General features: G+C 41.8%; 1 protein-coding gene across 1 annotated transcript in view; it reads left to right on the top strand.

The window, feature by feature from the left end:
- Nucleotides 1-383: 383 nt before the first annotated feature.
- The window catches only part of FSD2 (fibronectin type III and SPRY domain containing 2), a 108,212-nt gene continuing 100,490 nt past the window's right edge, over nt 384-8,105 (top strand). The window contains exon 1 of the mRNA XM_030189605.1: nt 384-396. The gene's annotated coding sequence lies outside the window, so the exon portion shown is untranslated. The remainder of the gene's footprint in view (nt 397-8,105) is intronic.

Below are 8,105 nucleotides of genomic sequence, written 5' to 3'. Positions count from 1 at the left end.
CAGGAATTTGAAATAAAAAAAATCACTATGATTGTTTTGAGCCACAGACGTTCCAATTTTAACCAGAAGAATTGTGCTTATGCACAAAATCTCTTCTTTCTCACAGTCCCTAAGACAGAAGTGTGCCCAGAAAGATACAGTAAAACATTTGTGATTAATTTAAGAAAGGGAAACTAGGTTTACACAAAGTTAAAGCTTAGCTTGAAGCCCCTGCATCATACATATGTTGCTGTATGTGACATTCTCCTTGGTGAGTCTTGAGCATGTGTAAGAGAAGGACAGTTAGGGCATGGCTATATTTGTCCCTGTTTCTCACTGCTGGCATACCATTATTTGAGGGCAGGGACTGGCTAAAATTATCTAGCACAACTTCCAGAGCCAACTTGCAGCAAACAAGTAAGAAATCGTCTGCATTTGAACTCAGTTTTGCTAACAGATACAAATGTTATCATTCATATGTAAAAAGTTTTGGTAGCTGCATTAATTCCTGTTTTGCATTGTGAGCATAGGTTGCTGTAATTGTAGCTTCTTGACTAGAGTAAGATACATCAACAAAAAAGTGATACATAGATAGCTTACCTTTACATTTTGGTTTTAATAATAGACATGACTGACCTGAATTAGGTGTTAATTAAGTTGTGAAGAAGGTAGAATAGTTGTAAAAGTTACTACAGCAATCTGTTTACTGTGTTAGCTTCAAAGGGTCTGTTTAAAGCAATCCCCTTAGAATCAAAACTATATAGAGAGGAAAGGTCCCAGGAAACTTTCTTTCTGAGAGCTCTGAGAGGCAGATGATCAAAACCCTGGCGATATTTTGAATAGCACCATAAAAATAGCACTGGATCAGTGCAGAAGAACAATACCCTAATGCTCAGAGCTAATGAGATGCAAATATAGGTGTGCACATAGCTTTGAGCATTAGGAAGTCTGACGGGAGGAGTGTGCTTGGCGCATGTGCAGAAGAGTTCAGTAGTAAGCTCAGCTCCTGTGTGCATGCACCTGGTAAAACCCAAACGTGAAGCACACATTGGCATCTGTGTTCTTCAGCCTAAATATAAGCATTTACATTTTTTTTCTAGATACTTATTTTTAAAGCATAGCCACTTTAAATTTAGATGCAGGACAAGAACGCCCATGTGTGCTTAATGCTCAGGTCTGCTGTTTCTCACAACCAGCACTCAAGGGCTTGCACGGGCTTCCTCCTTCTTCCAAAAGCAATCAAAACTGGTAGATTTTGCAGAAATAATCATGAGAGGAGCATGAGAATCATGGGAAATTCTCTCATCCTAACCCCTGCTCAGACCTGGCATTATTGTTTACAGCCGTAAGGCACCCTTGTTTTGGGTAATCTTTTCTGATCATTGGGGAGGAATACAAAATGACCTCATTTAAATGAGCTTCACTACATTTGCATGCTGTCTGCGCTAAGACCTGGTGCACTCATTTGCTGCACTAGACCCCTCTAATAATTCTGTGCTGGTAAATGCGGGTGCTAGAACAGTGATAATGTCCTCTAGCATCCACTTTTACTTTTGATCATTGGGACATGAGAGAAGAGGACATTTCTCTGGGTAATTGTACTCTGTGCTTTGGTGATTTAAAGGTTGGGGTTTAAAAGAGGGATTGTAGGTTTACTGATAAAGACATTTAGAATTTAAAAAATCTAACTTTATTAACTAGTCTCCATACCCTTTTCCCCATAGTTATAATACTTGAACCACAGCCTACAGCATAAACAGATAGCTTTTAGAAGGCACAGCAGGGCCTATTTCAGTCTTTGCTGTCCCGAACTCCTGCCCACACCTAGAACATCTCTTCATTTATAGTCTTAGTTTACAGTCAATTATATCTAATTAGGATAACAAGATGAGAGTATTCATTAGAGTTTTAATTGCATTTAATTGCTTTCTGAGAAGCAACCACTAAATAAATTGCCTAGATAAGATTTTAGATAGTGCTGGGGAGAATCCAGCTGTCTTGGTGCATGTGGGTAGCAATGACATAGGCAATGACATAGGAAAATGTGGGAGGGAGGTTCTGGAAGCCAAATTTAGGTTCTTAAATAGAAATCAAAAATCAAGATCCTCCAGTGAAGCATATTTGGAAATGCTGCCCGTTCCAAAAGGCAGGCAGAACTTCACAGTCTCAATGCGTGGTTGAGACGATGGTGCAGGGATGAGGGATTTATATTTGTTAGGAACTGGGCAGCATTCTGGAAAGGGGGAAGCCTGTTCCGAAAGGATGGGCTCTACCTTAACTAGAAAGAAACCAGGCTGCTGGCGCTAACTTTTAAAAAGCCACATTGAGCCTGCAAATAGGTGGGGAAAATATGGGATACAAATGCAATAAATAATAATAGAGCAGCATTTAAACTAAAATGGGGAGGGAAAGGCAGCAGTCAGGAGCACATGGTTTGGTGTGGAGTATCCTCCAAGGATACTACTGAAATAGGATCTTTAGGGAATCACAGTAGAGAGGTTTCAATAATGGTGAAAGAGAGTTAGGAGTGTTTATTGGGAGAACAGAATAAAGAATGCAAATTATCACCATCAATTTCAAAGCAGTTTATAGATGCACGGAAAAAAAGAAAGTTTGAAGTGTCTATATACAAATGCTATAAGTCTAAAAAATAAGATGGGAGAGTTGGAGTATATAGCACTAAATGAAGAGGTAGATAGGTATCTCAGAGACCTGGTGGAAGGAGGACAATCAATGAGACACTGTGTTAGGGTACAAATTATATTGCAATGATAGGATCAAATTGGAGGGGGATTTACACTAAATATTAAAAAGGAAATTGAGTAGTGTGGAATCCTTGTGAATAGAAATTCCATCTGTGAAGGGAATGAGTATACAGGTGGGGCTGTACTACTGTCCGCCAGGATAGAATGAACAGACAGATGAAGAAATGTTTACTGAAATTAGGAAAGCTGGCAATTTGGGCAACATTATAATAAGGGGTAATTTCATCAGGGAGCTACTTGGAGTAATAGTCTAAGAACTGACAAGATGGGGAGTTATTTAGATCTAGTCCTTAATGGAATGCAGGGCATGGTACGAGATGTAACGGTGTTGAATCTGCTGGGAAACAGTGATCATAACTTTATCAAATTTGAGCTGATATCTGGAGTGAAGTCACTAAAGAAATCTACAGTAGTAGCAGCATTTAATTTTTGAAAGGCCGACTATGACAAAATGAGGAAAATGATTAAAAAGACACTAAAAAGGGTCATCCGCAAAGTTTAGGACTTTAAATCAGGCATGGACGTTGTTTAAAAATACCATCATGGAAGCCCAGACCAGATGTATTCCACGTATTAACAAAAGTGGAAAAAAGGGCAAACAACAGCCAGAGTGGTTAAAAGCTGAAGTGAAAGAGGCTATTAGAGCCAAAGGAGCATCCTTCAAAGAATGGAAAAAGGATCTGAATGAAGAAAATAAGATGCAAAATGAGCACTGTCAAGCTAGATGCAAAGCACTGATCATGAAGGTTAAAAGAGAATATGAAGAAAAACTTGCACAGAGACAAAAACTCATAGTAACACCTTTTTCAGATACATGAGAAGCAGAAAGCCTGTGAGGGAATCTGTGGGACCATTAGATTATGAAATAGCAAAAGGGGCACTCAGGGAAGACAAGGTCATAGTGGAGAGATTAAATGAATTCTTTGCATTCGGTCTTTACAGAAAATGATGTAAAAGATCTACCTGTACCAGATATTGGTTTCAAGGGTGACAATGCGGAGGAACTGAAAGAAATCTTTGTGAATCTAGAAGATATACTGAGCCATATAGACAAGTTAAAGAGTGATAAATCACCTAGACCAGATGGTATACACCCGAGAGTATTGAAAGAACTCAAACATGAAATTGCTGATGTGTTGTTAGTTATTTGTAACCTGTTGTTAAAATTGTCCATAGTACCTGAAGATTGGAGGGTGGCCAATCTAATGCCGATTTTTAAAAAGGGTTCCAGGGGCAATCCTGGAAATTACAGACTGGTAAGCCTGACTTCAGTGCCGGGGAAAATAAAGAATAAAATTACAGAACATGTAGATAAACATGTTCTAATGGACAGAGTCAGCATGAGTTCAGCCAATCCTCACCAATTTGCTTAATTTCTTTGAAGGTGTGAATAAACATGTGGATAAAGGTGAGCCAGTTGATGTAGTTTATCTAGATTTTTAGAAAGCTTTTGACAGAGTTCCTCATGAGAGACTCCTGAGAAAATTAAAAAGTCATGGGATAGGAGGCAATGTCCTTCTATGGATTACTACTACTACTTAACATTTCTAGAGCGCTACTAGGGTTATGCAGCGCTGTACAATTTAACAAAGAGAGACAGTCCCTGCTCAAAGAGCTTACAATCTAATAGACAAGTGAACGGTCGGTCCGATAGGGGCAGTCAAATTGGAGCAGTCTGGATTCACTGAACGGTAAGGGTTAGGTGCCGAACGCAGCATTGAAGAGGTGGGCTTTAAGCAAAGACTTGAAGACGGGCAGGGAGGGGGCTTGGCGTAAGGGTTCAGGAAGGTTGTTCCAAGCATAGGGTGAGGCGAGGCAGAATGAGCGGAGCCTGGAGTTGGCGGTGGTGGAGAAGAATACTGAGAGGAGGGATTTATCCTGTGAACGGAGGTTACGGGCGGGAACGTAAGGGGAGATGAGGGTAGAAAGATAGTGAGGGGCAGCAGACTGAGTGCATTTGTAGGTAAGAAGGAGAAGCTTGAATTGAATGCGGTATCTGATCGGAAGCCAGTGAAGTGACCTGAGGAGAGGGGTGATATGAGTATATCGGTTCTGGCGGAATTACAAATTGGTTATTGGACAGAAAACAGAAGGTAGGGTTAAATAGCAATTTTTCTCAATGGAGGAGGGTGAATCTTTGAGTGCCACAGGGATCTGTACTGGCACTGGTGCTATTTAACATATTTATAAATGATCTGGAAAACAAAACCACGAGTGATGTGATTAAATTCGCAGATGACACAAAACTATTCGAAGTTGTAAAAATGCATGCGGATTATGAAAATTGCAGAAAGACCTTAGGAAACTGGAAGACTGGGCATCCAAATGGAAGATGAAATTTAATGTGGACAAATACAAAGTGATGCATATTTGGAAGAATAATCTGAATCATAGTTACCTGATAATGGGGTCCACCTTAGGGTTCAGCACTCAAGAAAAAGATCTAGATGTCATTGTAGACAATACACTGAAATCTTTTGCCCAGTGTATGGTGGCAGCCAAAAAAGCCAACAGGATGCTAGGAATTATTAGGAAAGGGATAGTAAATAAGACCAAGAATATTATCATGCTTCTGTATCGCTCCATGGTGTGACCTCACCTTGAATATTGTATTCAATTCTGGTCGCCATATCTCAAAAAAGATATAGCAGAATTAGAAAAGGTTTAAAGAAGAGCAACCAAAATGATTAAGGTGATGGAACTCCTCCCATATAAGGAAAAGTTAAAGAGGTTAGGGCTCTTCAGCTTGGAAAGAGATGGCTGAGTGGGGATATGATTGAAGTCTATAAAATTCTGAGTGGTGTAGAACAGGAAAAGGTGAATAGATTTTTCAATCTTTTCAAAAGGTACAAAGAAATACTTTGAAAACAAATAGAAGGAAATATTTTTTCATGCAAAGAATAGTTAAGCTCTGGAACTCGCTGTTGGAGGATGTGATAATGGCGGTTAACATATCTGGGTTTAAAAAAGGTTTGGACAAGTTCCTGGAAGAAAAGTCCATAGTCCACTATTGTGACAGACATGAGGGAAGCCACTGCTTGCCGTGAGTTTGGTAGCATGAAATATTGCTGCTATTTGGGTTTCTGCCAGGCACTTGTGACCTGGATTGGCCACTGCTGGAAGCAAGATACTGGGCTAGATGGACCAATGGTTTGACCCAGTATGGCTATTCTTATGTTTCTATGACATATTTATGAGCATAGGATAATGTTTGGATTTTATAATAACATAGTAAGTGGTGGCAGATAAAGACCTGAATGGTCCATCCAGTTTGCCCAACAGTCACATTCATTGTCAATTCAAGATTTAAATCAACAATGAATGTGATATTATTTACTTTATTATGGTCTTTCTTTGGTGTTTCTGGGACATAGACCATAGAAATCCACCTGGCTATGTCCTTATGTTCCAACTACTGGAGTTGCCGTCAAAGCCCACACCAGCCTATCCAAATCCATCTTGTCATTTGCAGGACAAGATTGTAAAAGTCTGCCCGGCACTGTTTTCACATTCTAAACCAATGAAGTTTCCGTCGAAATTCTCTCCAGCCCACCCTAAACTGGATCACCATATGTGGGACTCAGATCGTACAAGCCAGCCAAGCACCGGCCTTAACTGATGCAAAAAACCTTCATTGGACCCTACCTGTCCTTCCAACTATGGCCCCATCTCCCTCCTCCCTTTCCTATCCAAGATACTTGAACGTGCTGTTCACCACCGTTGCCTTGACTTTCTTCCATCTCAAGCTATTCTTGATCCACTTCAATCTGGCTTTCGCCTCCTTCATTCAACTGAAACAGCGCTTGCTAAAGTCTCCAATGATCTGTTCCTGGCCAGATCCAAAGGTCTCTATTCTATCCTCATCCTTCTCGTTCAATCTGCTGCTTTTGACACTGTTGATCACAGCCTACTCCTTGATACGCTGTCCTCACTTGGATTTCAGGGCTTTGTTCTTTCCTGGTTTTCTTCTTATCTCTCCCAGCGTACCTTTAGTGTATACTCAAGTGGATCCTCCTCTATTTCTATCCCACTGTAAGTTGGTGTACCTCAGGGATCTGTCCTGGGACCTCTTCTTTTCTCCATCTATACTTCTTCCCTTGATACTCTGATCTCATCCCATGGTTTTCAGTATCATCTTTACGCTGATGACTCCCAAATGTACCTCTCCACACCAGAAATCTCAGCAGGAATCCAAAGTATCAGCCTACCTGTCTGACATTGCTGCCTGGATGTCTCAGCACCATCTGAAACTAAACATGACAAAGACTGAGCTGCTCATCTTTCCCCCTAAAGTTTAGGGCCTAAACCAACCTGTCCTACTCTCCCATTCTCTATTTCTGTGGATAACACTCTCATCCTTCCTATCTCATCAGCTCATAACCTTGAGGTCATCTTTGACTCCTCCCTCTCCTTCTCTGCACATATTCAACAGACTGCTAAAACCTGTCGTTTCTTTCTCTATAATATCACCAAAATTCACCATTTCCTTTCTAAGCACACTACCAGAACCCTCATCTACACTCTTATCACCTCTCGCTTAGACTATTGCAACTTGGTTCTCACAGGTCTCCCACTTAGCTATCTCTCTCCTCTTCAATCTGTTCAAAATTCTGCTGCACGACTAATATTCTGCCAGTGTCGTTATGCTATTAGCCCTCTCCTCAAGTCACTTCACTGGCTTCCTATCCGTTTCTGCATACAGTTCAAACTCCTCTTATTGACCTATAAGTGCATTCACTCTGCAGCTCCTCAGTACCTCTCCACTCTCATCTCTCCCTACATTCCTCCCCGGGAATTCCGTTCACTGGGTAAATCTCTCTTATCTGCTCCCTTCTCCTCCACTGCTAACTCCAGACTACTTTCCTTTTATCTTGCTGCACCATATGCCTGGAATAGACTTCCTGAGCCGGTATGTCAAGCTCCATCTCTGTCTGCAGTGGCGTACCAAGGGGGGGGGGCGGTGGGGGCGGTCCGCCCCAGGTGCCAGTGGGTGGAGGGTGCTCCGCTCCCGCCGCCTCCCATGGCTGTTCCCGCGGCGCCGCACATTAAAAAAAACCGGCGAAGCAGTGTCGCAGGCAGCGCCTCGTGCCCTGCTTGTAAAAAAAAAAATCAAATCTCATTCCTTCTCCTCCTCGTCTTGACGTCTTGACATCGACTCGGGCCTTCCAATCAATTTGATTGGAAGGCCTGAGTTGACGTCAAGACGAGGAGAAGGAAGGAGATTTGATTTTTTTTTTACAAGCAGGGCACGAGGCGCTGCCTGCGACGCTGCTTCGCCGGTTTTAACGGGACTGAGGTGGGGAAGGAGAGGGGCGAAAGGGACTCGGGTGGGGGTGTTCAGAGGGGAGAAGGGGACTGGGG

This window comes from Microcaecilia unicolor, chromosome 1, assembly GCF_901765095.1.
Source record: "Microcaecilia unicolor chromosome 1, aMicUni1.1, whole genome shotgun sequence".
NCBI lineage: Eukaryota > Metazoa > Chordata > Amphibia > Gymnophiona > Siphonopidae > Microcaecilia > Microcaecilia unicolor.
The sequence above is the reverse complement of the archived record's forward strand: the minus strand, read 5'-3'. Positions and strand labels throughout refer to the sequence as shown.